Source organism: Giraffa tippelskirchi, chromosome 8, assembly GCF_054371585.1.
Source record: "Giraffa tippelskirchi isolate mGirTip1 chromosome 8, T2T-mGirTip1v1.2.pri, whole genome shotgun sequence".
NCBI classification, from domain to species: domain Eukaryota; kingdom Metazoa; phylum Chordata; class Mammalia; order Artiodactyla; family Giraffidae; genus Giraffa; species Giraffa tippelskirchi.
Window position 1 is genome coordinate 152,204,065 of NC_137282.1, and position 18,634 is coordinate 152,222,698.

General features: G+C 41.8%; 1 protein-coding gene across 4 annotated transcripts in view; it reads right to left on the reverse strand.

Annotated features, from left to right (window-relative positions):
* RNF144B (ring finger protein 144B) overlaps positions 1–10,796 on the reverse strand; it is a 141,470-nt gene extending 130,674 nt beyond the window's left edge. For all 4 annotated transcript variants that reach the window (XM_081518085.1, XM_081518082.1, XM_081518080.1 and 1 more), the window contains exon 1: positions 10,687–10,796. The gene's annotated coding sequence lies outside the window, so the exon portion shown is untranslated. The remainder of the gene's footprint in view (positions 1–10,686) is intronic.
* Between the last annotated feature and the right edge of the window lie 7,838 nt (positions 10,797–18,634).

Consider the following 18,634-nt stretch of genomic DNA (forward strand, 5'->3'; position numbering starts at 1 on the left):
GTATTTATTTTTACTTTTGGCTGCCCTGGGTCTTAGTCGCCACATGCGGGATCTAGCTCGCTGACCAGGGATCAAACACAGGCCCCCAGCATTGGGCGCTTGGAGTCTTGGTCTCTGGATCCCACCAGGGGAGTCCCCAGTACCAATTTTTAATTGTAGTTTCAGTAGGACATTAAAGAGAAATTTCAAATGAAGAGTGGGATATATACCAGATTCACAGGAGGAAGGACTCTCTACATTAATTTTTATATAATTCAACTTAATTCCAATAAAAAGTAAAATGGAATGGGGAGGGGGGTAGATCACAAAATGAAGTGAAGAACTTCTAGTCAATAAGGCATGCTGAGTCGACTTGGAAAGTCCGCTCCATCCCACCCCTTGTCATCCCACCCCATTCCCATCTCTGCTAACATACAGAAGCTCTGGATAAATATAATAAATTATTTTAAGTGCATAGCTGGGCAGCAAGCAAGAAAAGGAAGAAATGAAAAAGAAACTCAAAACCCACAACAGTGATTAGAAATCGAAGACCTAGTGGTGATATGAGAATAGGATCTTTACCTTCGAGTATAGAATTTACCTACCAGGTGAGGCTTATATAAAGTCACCTTACATAAAGTCAGGAGGGTAGAAGGACAAGAAAAATTTCATAATCTCCCTGGGTCGGGAAGATCCCCTGGAGGAGGGCATGGCAACCCAGTTCAGTATTCTTGCCTGGAAAATCCCATGGACAGAGGAGCTGGGCAGGCTACAGTCCATGGGGTCACAAAGAGTCAGACGTGACTGAAGCGGCTTAGCATGCTCGGAAGGAAAGTAGTACAAAACAAGATTTCAAGAAGAACCACACAGGGATCTAGAACTGAAAATATCTTGGATGGAAAAAAAAAAAGGTAGACTATTTTAATACAGCCACACTTAAGCAGAAAGGATTTACAGAGGTGTACACCAGGGAGGAAAATCTTAGGGAGACTTCTTGGCATTTTGCCTTCTACAGGGAAAAAGCAATATTTCACGATATGCCCCAGGTCACATCACTTTTAGCACTTTTGCTCTTAACCACTTTGCTAAGGGAACTGTGCTAGACCAGCATGGCATTGTCCTCAGGATCTTAAGTGTACAGGACTTCCTCTACTGAAGACTGACTCACGCCCCCATACCAAGTCATCACCTTTCTTCCTAATCTATTAGTCCATCTAATATACTACCGCTGGATCCGAAATTCCATTTCTGTGGCATAAACCACACTTGCTGTCAATGTAAATACTCTGTGTGCGACTCAAATGTATTTTTCAAGTTGTCTTTTCAACTCTAGCAACGCATTAATAAAAATATTATTTAGATTGTCCCCTTGTCACTCCTTGACCATAGAAGACTTTGAATAACACTGCAAATGCTGCAAAAATAATATGGAAGCTAATAGTTTAAAATTCCCAAAAGCTGAAAAGAGACATCCATTAGCATTCTTGTTTATTTTAGAGTTTATTGGCTTATGAACATCATCTTTATTGTTTTACAGGAACGCATACACTTTTAAAAAATTGATCAGTGGCAGAATACAAATGGTGAACAATTCATCTTAGCTGTTTATTGCTTCTCTGATTCTCTAGAAACAGAAGGGGGGAAATGTCTCATGTTGCTTATTTACATAAAAGCCCTATCTCAGATCATTTCTCCAGCTGTGGAACAGATTGCAAACCTCATCTTAAAATTGCTAAATGTGTATCCTAATTGATTAATTAAAATTCTCCTAGCATCATTTTAAGAAATGAAAACAGTTATTGTGACATTTCCGTGGATAAATTTGATTTCTATGATAACCGTATTTGCCCTTCCCTCCTATCGTTTTGCCAACTATGTATCATTGAAAAACTATAAATGGTTTTGTATGTGTGACTCCTAAAATGAACCAGCAAGATTTGTGGAATAGAATCAGAAAATGACTGTTTCCTCCACTGCCTCTTTAATTCTATTATGTGGGGTTTTTCTTTTGTCCTTGGATGAAATTCTAAGACAGTTGTCATGACTTCTAATCACTCAAAAAGTGAAGTCTTTTCAACTCACTCTAGATCCAAAAAAATCACAGTTCTGTAATGTTTCCAATCGAATATAGCACTTAAACTCTTCCAACTTCACGTGAAGTTACAAGGCTCCCTCCTGCACCGAGGTATGGCCCACTGAACACTTCCCACCTGTACTGGGACACGGATACAAAGACTTTCTCTCTCTGGCCAGATTGCGAATTGAGGTTGCCCCACTTTCCAATACAAAAGTGGGATGAGGTAGGGGGAAAACGACACAGGAAATTCTTCCTTGACTAATACAGACTAATTAGATCATTAGATCTACTGCTGGTGATCTGTGAGCGTAGTGGGTGTTTAAAGCTTACTTTTTTTTTAATTGAAGTACAGCTGATTTTCAATAATGCTTTAGTTCCAGGTATATAGCAAAGTGATTCAAATATACAAATACATATATATACTTTTTTTCAATTTTTTTCCATTGTAGGCTATCACATGATATTGAATATAGTTCCTTATGCTATACAGTAAATCCTTGTTATCTCTTTTTTTATTTAGTAGTATGTATCTGTTAATCCTATACTGCTCATTTATCTCCCACCTCACTTTCCCTTTGATAACCATAAGTTTTTCTATGTCTAGAGTCTGTTTCTGTTTTGTAAATAAGTTCATTTGTACTATTTTTTTATATTCCATGTATAAGTGATATCATATGATATTTGACTTTCTCTCTGCCTGCTTTTACTTCACTCAGTATGGTCATCTCTAGCTCCATCTATGTTGCTGCAAATGGCATTATTTCATTCTTTTTTATGCCTGGGTAATATTCCATTATATATTTATTTATCCATTCATCTACTGATGGACACTTAAAAAGCTTACTTTTTCTGTTGAACCAGGAGTGGGATGCTGATGAAGATAATGGAAGTTAGAGAGACGGAAATCCTTGAATCCCCTCATCACAGGGGATCTCTCACCTACGGATCCCTTTTTGTAGATGGTTACTTACAGCCCCCTCCTCAGTTTACCCAGCTGGGGTCCAAGGGCCCTCTTACACATGACCTGAGAACCCCAGCTAGCTCACACTCTAGGGTGGTGATCTACCTCCGTTCTTTAGGTAACAACCCAGGCACTCTGTGCCCGATCAACCTAAGGAGCGATGTAGTGACATCTCTTTCACGCCATCATCAGAGGAGCTAGCCAGCCAGTTCCTTGTCCTTCAGATTTCACAGACCTGAATCTCTACACCTCTCCTTCTGAAGGGATACACATTAAACACTCCGAATGATCTGCATGAAACCCTTTCTCTAGACGTGAGCTGAGGGGCAGGTACCTCACACCCTTCTGTTGGTGGCCAGGATGGAGAATTCAAATACACCAGCAACTCTCTAAAAACCTTCTAATAATTATTTCCTTGGCCTCCCCAACCATGTTTTAGCTCCTGGAAGTGGCCAACAAGCTAAGAACCATTTAAACTGCTTCTCCTGTACTTCCTTTTCCACATCGGCGCTGTGGTCTTACACCTAACTTTGGAATTCGGCCTCTATTGTCTTGAGCCACAGCTAAAACTGAAAACTATCAACAGGTTCCATTTTAATATTGTGTTCCATGTGCACTCATATTTCTCTCAAGTGCTCCGTTTCTATTTTTTTCCCAAGTAGAAAACATGTATTCTGTTGGCTCACAGACACCTACAAGCAGGGTATGAACTTTCAAGAGTTAAATAATTCTAGAAACCGAGGTTTAAGCACCAACCACGAAGGATGAAATGACAATGACTGAGGCAGGGTGACAGGGTGAGGTGGGGACCTAGTTAGAAGCACACTGGAGAAAGAGTCAAAGATACAGTCAGAGTTCCCAATCTATGTAGCCGGACTGAACCCAGGATCTTCTATTCTCCCAGCCCGGCTCCTTGTCCGTGATACCAAGTGGCATAGTCATCTGGGAGCTATCTTAGACTCTTCCCTTTCCCTCATCTGCCAAGTCCAATCAGTAATCAAGTTTTATTACTGCCACATATAAAGCATCCCTTCTTTCCTGACACTGTTTAATTTCTGTAAGAGTTAATAGGGACTTTTTTTTTTAAGATAAGAAAGTGGAGTATCTGTATATGTTAATGAAAAAGAATCAGTTGAGAAGAAGAGATTGAAAATATTTGAGAGAAAAGGCAATTGGTGAGGCCAGATCCCTAAAGAAGAGATGGAAACTTTAAAAGTACTGATAAATCTTGAACAAGAAAACCTTTACTATTTAAGAAACTGACTTTCTCATAAAGCTAAATTTATTCAACTTCCTAATGTTGATATTTTCTTTTCTGAAATAAGATGAGATGGTAGTGTCTTTAATATCCTTACTAGAAAAATATTTAAAATTGGCAAACATTCAGTCCCTAAAATTCTGGGGTAGGATTTTTGCTACTCCCTCAAGTCCAAATCCAGTACCCCAATCTTGAGTGTCTGCTTGGCGACTGACCTCTCTCTCTCTCCTTCCGCCTAAGGGAGAAACATTTTTCTATTGGCTGTTTGCACTTTCCTATCTTCCTGATGTTCATTCATCATTCTACTTCCTTTTGTCTGTATCTCACCATGGGAACTGCCCAGGGCTGAGGTCACGCTGACCCAACTGCCAAACCCAAGGTACCTTCTTTGTCCTTGTGATGCTAATGAGAGTCCATCTTAAATTTCTCAATTCCCTTTGATTCTCTGATTTCACACTCTCCTGATCTTTGTCCTCTGTTCTGGGCACTTTCCTCAGGCTCCTCTTGTTGACTGGCTTCCTATGTTCTCTGAGTTTCACTGCTGAAGGTTCTTTTTGCTCCACTCTCTTGGTTCACCTCATCCACACCTTCTACCATGACATGTGTTCTGACAACTCCTCTATAATTACCTTGTGTGATCTGTACCACTCTTGGGTGTGACTATCACCTTTTCCAGATGAGGTAGATGAGGCTAAGAAAACTAATTTGCATAAGCTGCATGATTAGTATTAAGGAATGTATGTAAGCCACAACCTTCTGAATCCAAAGGCCATGGTCCTCTGACTCCAAAGGATAAAATAAGGTATACAACTGAAAATAGAGAGGTTTCAGGAACATATCAGACTGTTGACTAATTTTACATCTTGGTCTTGGACAATACTAAGAAAACTAAGGATTACCTCTTTTAAAAGCCTACTTATAAACTGAAATATATTTATATACAAATATACAAATTCACATACAATATTCCAAATACTCTTACCTATTTCTGCTCACATGGTTTCCCAAGAAACATTTCAATAGTGATAAGTTGCTCAAGTATTTTAAAGAGTACTATTTTAAAAAGGAAAAAAGGCTGGACTCATTAAATACTACGGGAAAGAAGCATGAAGTTACAAGACCTCGCTGAAAAATTTAAAGCAAAATTTCCTGAGGTACTTCTGCACTTTCCAAGAGGGGGCAGAAATGAGAACAAGGGCTACTACATGAGTTTCTGGCAGCAACAGTCCCAATTTGCAGACCTAGAAACTGGGCTGTATGAACGAGACAGTTGGTGTATGTACTAGGAAAAGCTGGCTTAAAACTCAACATTCAAAAAACTAAGATCATGGCATCTGGTCCCATCACTTCAAGGCCAATAGATGGAGTAACAATGGAAACAGAGAGAAATTTTACTTTCTTGGGCTCCAAAATCACTGCAGATGGTGACTGCAGCCATGAAATTAAAAGACACTTGCTCCCTGGAAGAAAAACTATGACACACCTAGACAGGATATTAAAAAGCAGAGACATTACTTTACTAACAAAAATCTGTCTAGTCAAATCTATGGTTTTTCCAGTAGTCATGTATGGATGTGAGAGCTGGCCCATAGAGAAAGCTGAGTGTCAAAGAATTGATGCTTTTGAACCGTGGTGTTGGAAAAGACTCTTGAGAGTCCCTTTGACAGCAATGAGATCAAACCAGTCAATCAAAGCCCCTTAAAGGAAATCAGTCCTGAATATTCATTGGAAAGACTGATCCTGAAGCTTAAACTCCAATACTTTGGCCACCTGATGTGAAGAACTGACTCATTGGAAAAGACCCTGATGCTGGGAAAGATTGAAAGCAGGAGAAGGAGGGGATGACAGGACGAGATGGTTGGATGGCATCACTGACTCGATGGACATGAGTTTGAGCAAGCTCCAGGAGTTGGTGAAGGACAGGGAAGCCTGGCGTGCTGCAGTCCATGGGGTCACAAAGAGTTGGACATGACTGAGCAACTGAATTGAACTGAATACGTACTAGGCGTAGCAGCGGAGCCTGTTTACAAAGCTTCTGTTTACTAAGATGTTTTTAAGAACCAGCTAAATGCAGAGAATAATGTCTGCCTTTGGGGACATGGAAGAAACTGCATGGACGAAAAGGATGCATTCCACAGGTGCAACGAGTCTCTCCTGGGCTAGAAGCTTCTACCCTTAAAGATTAAACTTTGAGATAACTCGTCCTCTCTTTACGTACAGTTTACTGTTGATCAGACAGAATAAACAACAAAGTCAAAAGAAGTTGATTAAAACAAACTTATGAAACTAACGTTAAAACTTACTGCTAAATAAGGCATCACCAACTCAATGGACATGAGTTTGAGCAAACTCTGGGAGACAGAGGACAGGAAAGCCTGGTGTGCTCATGGGGTCACAGAGATGGACATGACTTGGTGACCGAACAACAACTATAATATAAAGGAGACTTACAAGACAATTTTATAAAGGAATACACATTTTAATTTATAATTGCTCTGGCAGGACAACACTGGGAGACAGAATTTCTAAAAACCTTGAAGGAAATGGTTCAATGTGACAGAGAATCACAGGGAGCAATGGAGAATGTAGCAAAGAGTCACACTACAGATGTAAATCACCAAATGCCATGAAATTATAAAGTATATTTTTAAAAGCATCCTGATTGTTAAGGATTCATGCTACTTTGGAACACATATTTTCAATGTAGTAATTGTCTTTAGTCATTAAATCTATCTAAGAATGTTGAGTTCCACACATTAAACACACTTACACTGAAATATAAGGACAAGAGAAGACCTTATAAGGTCTTTGCAGAATTAGGAAATTTGCCAGATATCCCCAAATTAGCATACTATCATCTACAGATTCAATCAACAGCTTGTGCTCATAGAGAAGCAGTGTGGAGTGTTGAAAGGGGTATGTGAGTATGCCCAAGAGGCTTAACTTCTGAGTCACAGATCTATATAAAAGGGATTATAACTATCCATTAGGGCTATAAAGATACTTTTTAATGTACGTAAAATGCCTCAATAAATAAATGGTAGCGAGGTGTAGCACTAGCAAGAGTACTCCCCTAGAATCTATATGGTTTCTTAAGATTGGATCCAATCCTTTCAGTGTCTATGTGTCAGGATAATTCTTTTGGAAATCTTCAACTTAGGAACTTGGGGAGACAGATCTTTTAAGACAGAAGATTCTGAAAGGCAGAAATATCAAGAAGTGGAACTTCCAGCAACCAAGTCTTATTTAAGTAGGATTTTGAGGACTGGAAACTCCAGTGATTGTTTCTACTATTGCAGAATAAAATCTCTGGGAAGGGTCTGAAGGCCAATCATTTCTGAATGATTTGCTGACTTAGTAAGTCACGTTCTTCACATACCTCACCACCTTCCTTTTCTTTCTTTACCATCATTTTGCTTAGGATACTCCTTTTCTTCTATCAATCAGTTGAAATAGACCACATCCAAAGTAATGAAAAACACAGGATGCTAGCTTACAATAATTCATTGGCTTTGTAAACAACCTACATTGCCCTTAAGGTCACGTTTTGAGTTTCATTGAAAATCAGAGATTTGCAACTGACTTTAATGCTATTCCTGTATCATTGAACTTGTAAAGAAATTCATTTCAAATGAGCAAAGTTCTCACTACTACAAGAACTGGAAAAAATACAAAATTGAAAGCCTATGAAAAGAAAATGAAATGTAAAGTCTATCTTCCAAGTTTGGATTATAGCTACAACTGCATCAATATTCATCTGTAGAAAGACATTATTAGAATCTAGATGGCTTCTAAAGTGTCTTCCAATTTTAATGCTGTATGACTCGATTATTTCTATGTAGGTGAATCATAGAAATTAAGTTAACATAGCATGATTAAATAAGGCAATTTGTGAGGGAGGCTGCCCTAAGCCTACTCTCTCTGTGGATAAAGGTATTTCTTAGAATACTGAGCTAAAAATGTAACTGCATTCTGCAACCAATGCAAACGTTGTAATTGATGGGAGGGGAAAAATTCAACCCAGAGTGCCAACAATTCCTCTGTGAGCTAGCGTGGCAGGGAGAGTGCGGGGTCAGTGAAGCATCAGGTTACAGACTAAATTAAAGGCCTGGAGAAGAGTGACAGGGGCTAATCATCCAGTGTCTGAGGCTGCCAGAGTTGGGTCTACCACCCTTACTCCCTCACAAAGAAATGCTCAGTGGATGCTAAGAGCATAGACGAAGGGTTTCAAACATCTTTCATTAAAAAGGCCTTCAGTTCCAAACAGCTCTTTATGGAATTATTTCCTTGAAGTTTTTAGTTCTGTCATATTAAAATTGGCATGAAAAAGTAATCAAAACCTAATGCTTACAGTGCTCTGCCACAAAGAAAAATATTGTGGGTTTTCATTCCTATTAGAAACATGTGTTACATATATATACATAATTATGTAAGTCCCAGACCCAGTGTACACACAAATACACAAAAACCATAGGAAAATAATAATAGCTTTCCCCAAGCCAACAGATTTTATAACACAATGTTGTACTCTGTCCATAACTCCCCTCATGAAGCCAATGTTTTGAGAATGTCAGTGGGTAATGAATATTTCTGCATATTTTGTGTCATACGCTGCAAACATGAGATATATAAGAAGGAATTAAGGTCACTGTTAAAACTCATACACAGTATTTTCTGGACTTGGTTGGCTAAATTGTGTGTATCTGCACTATTTTTCCTAGGGGAAAGTTAATTTTAGAAAGGAGAAAAAGTTTGCCAGGAAAGCAATCCCATTGGCTCAATACCTAGACAGTGACTCTGAAAGTTCAAAATGCTTTACAGACAGTCGCCTACTTGTCCTTAATATCCTTGAAAGCAAGTATCAAATACTATTCCTGTTTCATAACAAGCATCTTATTTCATAAAACGTTGTATGATTTACCATTATACCTACTTCGTGGGGTTTGAAAAAAAATTAGTCCTTCACCTCAAATTTCCAGAAGACAAACGCAAATCTTCATTTTCCCTAGCAGTTACACTCAGAGTTGGTTAGGTACTTAGAATGGTTCAAGTATACATATACATGAAAAGCAGCAGGGGAACATCAATGACACAGTTTGAGATGGAGAAACAGTATTTGTGCAAACTCAAATACAATACAATTTACACTCTTAACCAAGTCAGGGTAGAAGAGCTTGGTTCAAATAATGAGGAATGTAAACAAGATCTAAATCAATTTATATGGTAATTCCTCTTTTAGTTCCTAGAGATATAGTTCATTTGGGTCTTTAGCCTTTAAACAACCAACAGGTAAAAATACCAGTGGTGACTGAAAGTCAGCCAGTGCAAGCACAATGAAGGAAGCTTTTCTGATTCCCAGGAGAATAGGCCTCGGTCCTCTCTAATTGCCAGAGTACTTGTGAAGCAGTTCTTACATTTTAAAAGTTGATGTGTAAAAGCTAACTCTTTAACAAGGGCTCTTAGAAGTGCAGTATTTCTCTCCATCTTATATCTGAATTTCAGAACTGTTTACCCTCTCTTCCCAAAATTGCCGTCTTAAAACCAATCACATGCGCCAAACTCATCAGTTTGAAGGGAACCAGCTTTCACTCCGTTTAAACTCCCTGTTCACTCTACGATTTTCAGCTGATGTTTACCAACAGCTGGGTGCCCACTCTCCTTCTCATAAGGACCTGATAGATATTTTCAGGTAATTACGAGAGAGAGCGCATCGCAATCACCTGGAGTTCTTTTTTTTTTTTTTTCAATACACGGAAGACTGCTCGCCCACGCACACACCTTGCCATTTCTTAATCAGGCTCTCAGCATCCGAGTTGGAGCTATTATTTTAAACTATGATAAAGTTCTAGCGCCGCAATCACCCAGAACACCCTGTAAACTTATCACAGTGTTTCATTTTCAGGAAAAACAAAAATAAAACCAAGGCACCTCAATCCCTTGTTTGGTGCAGATACAAAAGATAAGACAGCTACCTTAACCAGGGGTTAATATCCTCCCAAAGTTAGAGTAGTAACAAAAGTGGGGGAGGATATGTGCTGGAAGGAGAAGAGCTGTGATCTCAGCCTGGAAATGACCAGACTCCGGGGGAAATTGCTGCGCCGTTGCTTGCGACACACACCTGGGCAGGGTGGACGACACCCCCCACCCCGCCGCCCCTCTCTCCCGGGGCCGGGGGCGCGGGGTTTCGGAGCTGCCGGGGGAGGGGGGAAAGAGGGGGAAAGAGAGGAGTGAGGACAGAAAGGAGGCGGGGGTCCGCCAGGGTCCGAGTCCCCGCGGGCCGACCGCCCGAGGCTCAGCCCGGCGCCTGGGGGACGGGGCAGGGGGCGGGGGAGGGAGTAGGGGGTGACAGCCTGCGGAGGCCGAGCAGGCACCTGGCCCGGGACGAGGGCAGCACCCCGCGCCCCTCCTTACCGTGCGCGCGAGGTCGGCGCTCCCGGCGGGGAGACCGGGAGGGGCAGGGCGCGGGCGCAGGCCCGCAGCGGTCCGCTGTCAGCTTCCCCAGGCAGCAGCTCCAGGTACCCGAGGCGCTCGGATCTCCAGGCTACCAGCCCCTGCGCGCGGCTCGAGGCCCCTCCCCCGGCCCTTGCCCCTGATGCTGCCTCCTCAACCCCTCCCGCCCGCCTCGGCGCGCTCCCCTTCTCCCCCTACTGTTTATTCCGGAGAGCTGGGGCCCCTCTCCCGAGCCTTGCCTCCCCCGCGCGTGCACGCACACACCTCCCCCAGAAACGAGCTCTCTTTACGAAGCAGGCAGCGAACGCGATCCTTGAAATTCTGGGGCTGGGCGATTTCAGGAAAAAAAAAAAACCTTTTAAAATCTTTGATCTACCCTCTGAGGTTCAAAGCAGGAATCGCTTCCATTCATCCCCTGCCTCCGTCCTCATTTGTTCTAATCACGGCATCTCTCGACAGTTGATGTTGATTGCGCTCTGAGAATCTCCTGCCAGTCAGTCTAATTTTTACAGAATAGCTCTTTCCATTTCATTGTTTTAAAAATGTAGACGTCCCCACAACTTAGGTTGCCAGGACTTTCGATTGGCCCCGAGAAGGATACGTTCAGCTGTGCGAATCGGGACAGATCTCTTTTGCTAGTATTGCCGATACCTACCACCTATCAGGGCCCCAAGTCAGGGCAAGGGCAATTAATTTCACTTGGCTTTGGGTACTGAGTGTGCCCGGGGCCTCCGTTCTCAAGAGTGATGCAGTTCTGAAGTTCTGGGGAGGAGCAGCCCTATGTATTCAGCGAGAAATCTAGTGGCAAATGAACTAGCAAAAAGCAGAGCATACTGAGCAATACCATGAAAGATGAGAGTGATGGAAAGGGGTTGTGAAACATCGCTGTATCACTAACAGGAAAGCTCTCCGAGTGACATATCCCTACTGGGAATGTACAAGGTGAGTTGTTGTTCAGTCGCCCAGTCGTGTCCGACTCTCTTCGAACCCATGGACTGCAGCAGCCAGGCCTCTCTGTCTCTCATCATCTCCCAAAGTTTGCCCAAGTTCATGTCCAGTGCATCAGTGATGCCATCCAGCCATCTCATCCTCTCAGTGGTGAGTTGTTAAATGGCATTTATTTGTTCATTTACGTGTCAATATATGTATATGGAGTAGGTTAGAGTGTAGCATTATTCATAGGTTGTAATTTAATGGTGATGGTGATAGGTTTAGTCGCTAAGTTATGTCTGACTCTTGTGACTCCATGGTCTGTAACCCGCCAAGCTCCCCTGTCCAAGGGATTTTCCAGGCATGAATACTGGAGTGGGTTGCCATATCCTTCTCCAGGGAATCTTCCTGACCCAGGGATAGAACCTGTGTCTCCTGCAATGCAGAGTTCTTTACCGGTGAGCCACTAGGGAAGCCCATAATTTAAGGGTAGTAGGCTTTATTTATAAGGACCCTGATGGCTCAGATGGTGAAGAATCTGCCTGCAGTTCAGGAGACCAGGGTTCCATCCCCCAGAAGATCGTTTGGGTTTTTCCATAAGATGTTGCAGAAAAACCCAAATGAACTTTTGGGCCAACCCAATAACTGGAGAAGCAACCAGTTCATAACAGAGCTCTGGAAAATGCAAATACCTACTAAATAGACTCTAAGTGAACCTGTCTTTCCTAAATTTATCAGATAGCTTTCTAATCTAAGGGCTGAAGAAAAAAAAAAAAGGATACTTACCAGCATTGTCCGAGTTTCCTATTGTACAGGAGGCCAGTGTCAGAAAATAAACTCTTTAAACAGGTTGTTGCAAATGAAAGGACCCCCTTAGGTAACAGAGGAGGAGGGGGAGAGGAGGTATAGAAGAGGTAACAAAAAAGATAACATCCTTTATCTCAGCAAGCTGCATAGAGGGATAGCCAAGCAGACAGGCTTTTGAAAGTAGATGCTCTGGGACTTCCGTGGTGCCCCAGGGGCTAAGACTCCTTGCTCCCAATGCGAGGGGCGGGGGTGGGGGGGGAGCGGGGCGGGGTTCGAGCTTCGGTCAGGGAACCAGATTCCCACTTGCCGCAACAAAGATCCGGTGCAGTCAAATAAAGAAATAAATAAATAGACCATACTCTGATGGAGGATGGCACTCAGAGAGGGTGGTAGGTAGACATGAAGTCCAGGGGAGGCAGAGGAGAAAGAGTTTGTGGGGGTTAGGGGGATGGTGGTAAGCGTGGAGAGAAAACCAAAATAAGGAAAACTTAGTAATTCAGAGAATTTAAAGAAGCTCATTGATTTTGGCTGGAAGATTGTTTCCTAGGGGCAGGAGTGGGAGTGTTGAGGAGGAAGAATGGAGAGACAACTAGAGAGTTAAGCAGATCATGTAGAATCTTCTAGGCCATGCTTGAAAATCCGCACTATATTCCACAAACAATAGCGAGGCACTGGAAAGATAATGACAAGATCAGATTTTTGCTTAAGCAAGACAACTTGCTGCAGGCAGGAAAAAAAAAAAATGAGGACAGGAGATAGGAATGAGAGAAAACAGGGAGAAGAGCTTTAGAAAGGGCACCTGGTCAATGAATGTGTTGTTGCGTTAGTCACCCAGTCGTGTCGGACTCTGTGACCCCATGGTCTGCAGCCCGCCAGGTTCCTCCGTCCATAGGATTATCCAGGCAAATCGCAGCTTGTGGATCTTCATGCTTTTTGGAAATCCACCCCACTAGAAGTTCATAGAGACATGAATTTTTCCTGACGGAAGGGGCGGAGGGAGGAGAGTCAGTGATTGTCAACAATTGAGAAACAATAGCGGTAAATAGAAATAAGAGAGAAAACGGTATGTTTGGGGTTTTTGGTTTGTTTTTTTTTTTACAAAGGACTTTATTTAAACATAACTCTATTTCATATAGGCTTCCTTGGTGGCTCAGATGGTAAAGAATCTGCCTCCAATGCAGGAGATGCAAGAGATGCAGGTTTGATCCCTGGGTCAGGGTCAGGAAGATCCCCTGAAGGAGGGAATGGCAACCCACTCTAGTATTCTTGCCTGGAAAATTCCATGGACAGAGAAACCTGGCCCACAGAGAGTCGGACATGACTGAGCACATCCTCAATTTTCCTTCATATTTTTTCTTTGCTATTTCTCCTCTCCTCTTAACTACCTCTTCACTTCTCTTTTTCCTTTTTTCCTTTCTCCCTTTCCTTTTTGCTTCATTAATTGACTCACAGATATTTTTGTATCCAGTATCTATTTTGTATCTACATGGTACAATCTACTTTGATACTGGGGTAAGAGCTGAATCTACAAAGAAGTCCAAGGCAAGAGCCTTATCATTGAATTCATAATCAGTGGATTGTGTGACTCAGGAGTCTATGGTTGCAGGTAATAGAAATGCAGTCAACATAACTTCCGGAGGGAGGAGGGGAGGGAATTGTTTGAGAGGTAACTGGGCTGTCACCTGGAAGCCAACACATAGATACAGACAGGCTTCCTCAACCATCGGAAATGGGAATTCAATACAGTCAGGAATCTCTCTCCTTCCCTTCTTTTTTTTTTTTTTTCAAGTCTGAGAGCTGAACTTGCCTGCCTGCACATACCTTGAATCTCCCAGAGGGGCAATTTCTAAAATCCCATGTGACCATGTCACTGGAAGGCTCTGTGGTGCTGGGCCTGTAACCCATCTGCAAGGTCTTCCTGTCTCCCTGCTGAACTTTGACAGATGCTGCAACTCCCCCAGGTGGGAGAAGTGAACTGTCTGCTGTCCACAAGCAGGGAGACAGACCCCAGACTGCCTGGAACCAGCTTGATGATGCTGACTCACAACTGCCTCATCACCAAGCAATCAGAAGAATGCCCACGAACTGATCACATCTTCCCCTTTGAGCCCATGACGATAAAACTCCTCTCTGCCCCTTCCAGGTCAGGACACAGTTTTGAGGACGTTAGCCTGCTGTGGTCCTCTTTGCCTGGCAAAGTAAAAAAGCTGTTCTTTTCTCCTTCATAAATAAGTAAGTAAATAAATCTAATAAAAAGAGGAGAGGAAATTCCCTGGTGGTCCAGTGATTAGGACTCAGTGCTTTCACTGCCACGGCCCAGGTTCAATCCCTGGTCAGGAACTACAATCCACAAGCCTCGCAGCATGGCCAAAAATAAATAAATAAAAATAAAAAGAGGAGAGGTATGCTAGAGAATGGATTTAGCTTTACTATGTTGAATTTCAAATATTAATGGGATATTAGGTGAAGAAATCTAATAGGTGATTATAACAGTATGATGCTCAAAGAACAAGTAAGTTGTTAAATATGTTGATTTGTGCTTTATTAATCTAGACATTATTGATACCACGAGTGTGGATGAGATCACCCAGGAAACTCACGTGTAAGGAACCAACCAAGGGCCTATGGGGATCCCTGAAGAACACCAACTTTTAAGAGAATAACAGATGCAAGAGAGCCAGCAAGGGAGGGACCCAAGAGAAAGCAAGGTCATGCAAGTCAAGAGAAAAAGCTTTGAAAGAAGGGATGCTAAACAGTACCAAATGCTGCATAGAAACAAAGTAAAAATATAGGAGTAGGGCTTCCCTGGTGACTCATTGGTAAAAAAACAAACAAACCGCCTGCCAATGCAGGAGACATGGCTTTGATTCCTGGGTTAGGAAACACCACTGGAGAAGGAAATGGCAACCCACTCCATTATTCTTGACTGGGAAATCCCATGGACAGAGGAGCCTGGTAGGCTCTAGTCCCTGGGGTCATAAAAGAGTCGGACACAACTTAGTGACTAAACAACAATAAAAAGTATATGTGTGTGTTAGTCGCTCAGTCGTGTCTGACTCGTTGCAACCCCATGGACTGCAGCCCACCAGGCTTCTCTGTCCATGGGATTCTCCAGGCCAAGAATACTGGAGTGGATTGCCATTTCCTTCTCCAATAAAAAGTATAGGAGTTTCTAAAGAAGTCTTTCAGTTGTCTATTCTGAGATCATTATTGGTCTTTATGAGAGCAGTTTAACGGAGTGCTAGGATAACAAAATACTGTACGTTGCATTAGGTTAGGATTTCTTAATCTCAGCACCATTTTTTTGTTTTTTGACTGCACCAGGTCTTAGTTGCAGAATGTGGGATTTTTTTTTTTTTTTTTAGTTATGGCATGTAGGATCTAGTTCCCTGACCAGGGATTGAACCTGGACCCCCTGCACTGGAAGCCCCGGAATGTTAGCCACTGGACCACCGGGGAAGTCCTCTCAGCACTACTGATGTTTTGAACCAAATAATTCTTTGTTGTGTGGCCTGTCTTGTGCATTAAAGGATGTTTAAACAGCATCGGAGCCTTTACCCACTAGATGCCAGTAGCATCCCCCCTCTACATGTGACCAAAAAATGTCTCCATATTGCCAAATGTCCCCTCAGGGCATAATACCCTGTCCCCCACTTAAGACTCACTGCATTAGATTGAGATGGGAAGGGGAAAGAGACAAAACAAGTTTATTTTTTCCAAAAAAATATTATTAGGCGGTAACATCTTCTTTAAAAAAAACCTTTCTTTTCCTAATATGCAAACATCTGTTTATTCTAAATTTCATTTTTTAAACCCAAGCTGTCTACGGGGAAGATACCCACTCAAACCTTCTCTAATTCCTTTAAATGAGTAATTTGAAAAAGGAAATGTTTTATTTATAAAAGTCTGTAGATTCAAAATAGAATTTGCGGGGAGGGGAGGGGGAAGGAAGGGCCTGTAGCTTGCAGGATTTTAGTTCCCTGACCAGGGATTGAACCTAGGCCCTCAGCACTGAGAGCATGGAGGCTAACCACTGGACCGCCAGGGAGTACTAGATAGAAATATTTTAGAGTTACACATTTATTTTCTAAGAGAACATTCCATTTTGACAATCTTGTGACAATAATGAGGATTTCTAGCCAACTTGGAGTGGAAAACATTTTTCTGCCTCTGATATTATGATTCTGCCAACAGCAATGTCATTAAATATAATCTAATCATTGAATGTTAGTCCATAAGCAGAAAAACCCCTCTCAACAGAGATGATCTCTTTATTTTACAGCAAACAAAGGAAGTACTATCAAAGCTCTATCATCTCTATTTCTTTGGTCTCATACCATGAAACAATTGATAATGATATATTAATAAATGTGTTAACAAATGATATTTGCTAAATGTAGAGCAAAATTAGATTCTAGGGCCAAAACTTGGTAACCACTTATTCTTTGTTTTGTAACTTTTCTTGTCTCACCATTTCTCTCACCGTTTCCTACCGTTTACTATGAGTAGTCTTCTCTGGCTATTGTCAGAGCTAGAATATCCAGTCTATCAACCAACTGGATATCATTGCATTCACATATTTTCAAACCTAATCTCAAATTACTAACCTGTGGACTTTGGCTAACTCTACCAAGACAGAGTATGATATCTTGTTTTTAGAAGAGCCAAATGTGTCGCTATATTTATGTTTATGACCGAGTTAAAATGAGAATCTGGTCATTGGTCATGAATAAGCCACGATCATTTACAGAGTTGATATTGCTGGAAGGTCTTTAAATAGCATCCAGACAACAGACTCATGCCACTGTCTTAGAACCAAAAGGGGATGCATTTCAACTAAACACATATTTTAAAAGTATTTGTGTCAGGCATTGTGCCAAATACTGGAAGAGAATAATAAGTAGCATGGACGTGGGCTCTGCCCATGAAACCTGTAGCCTGAGAAAGAGAGATACGTGTGTGTAAGAGCTAGATGTGTGCAGAAGAAAGATAAGATATCTGTGTGCAGTAGATATAAAAACTCCTCAAGGCACAAATGAAACAAAAAACTTAAGAATCAGGATTTTTAATGTTTCTAAAATAAAACCAACAAATATCTTCAAGCACATTCCCTCATTGATCTCAATGGTACCTTATCTGGCTGTAATTAAGAGTCTCTCTCTGCGGATGCAGCAATGTCACCAGTTACTTCATATGTGCCCCCAGGTTGCCTAGATTCTTTGCAGTTAGGTGGGGTGGTATGACCCATCTGGCCACTAGCCAATGAGCAGAACCCTAGAAGAACAGGTACAAGTTCTTGTCCTGTTCTGTTCCCCTAACCCTGTGAATACTAAGGACTCATATTGAGATGATGAGACCTCAAGACCTAAAGGAGCTTAGAGCAATCATTAAACCACAGGAAAGAAAGCCCCACGGAATTGCCTGAACTGACCAAGAGCTTTATAGACCGAGAAACAAACTTTCCATTGTTAAGCTGTAAATTGTTTACCTGCTGTTAAATAAACTTTTACCAAAAGAACCTGTCTTATATTGATATATCATCTCATCCCAATAAACAAAAACAATGCTCTGAATCTTCATAATAAGAGGTTGTTTTCATGTCCAATCATTTGGCAAATCCCTATTTTTTTTTGCAAATCCCTATCGATGCCTTACTATGTGTCAGGGCCTACTTCAGGTGCCAAGAACACTGTGATGAACAAGACAAAATCCCTGCAGCCACAAGGAGCTTACATTTTAGTGGGGAAGACAGACAATAAGCAACTACAATTTTCAGGCAGTGATAAATGCAACAAAGGAAATAAAGACCTTTCTTCTTCATCCCGCCTATTTTCAGTATGTCTCACCCCTCTCATGCTGTTTCTTTTCTCCCTCTTCGGCTCTGATTCTCTGCTCCATCATTATGTTCACTGTCCCACCCACATCTTCAACTCACCTTTCTCTCCTCTCTTTATAACTTGTCGGACAAAAGGCGAACCTGGTTAAATCCAAATCTTCACCACCTCTACGCCTACTCCTAGTAGCTGAATATGGATGCAGAAAAAATATAACCCTGGCTGGTCTCACTCTGACTTCATGGCCACTAACGTCAATGGGTCCTCCTCGCCTCTGCCTGGCAACCCTACCACATTCATCCCCCATTCTCCCATATGAATAGCTCCCATTCCTCTCT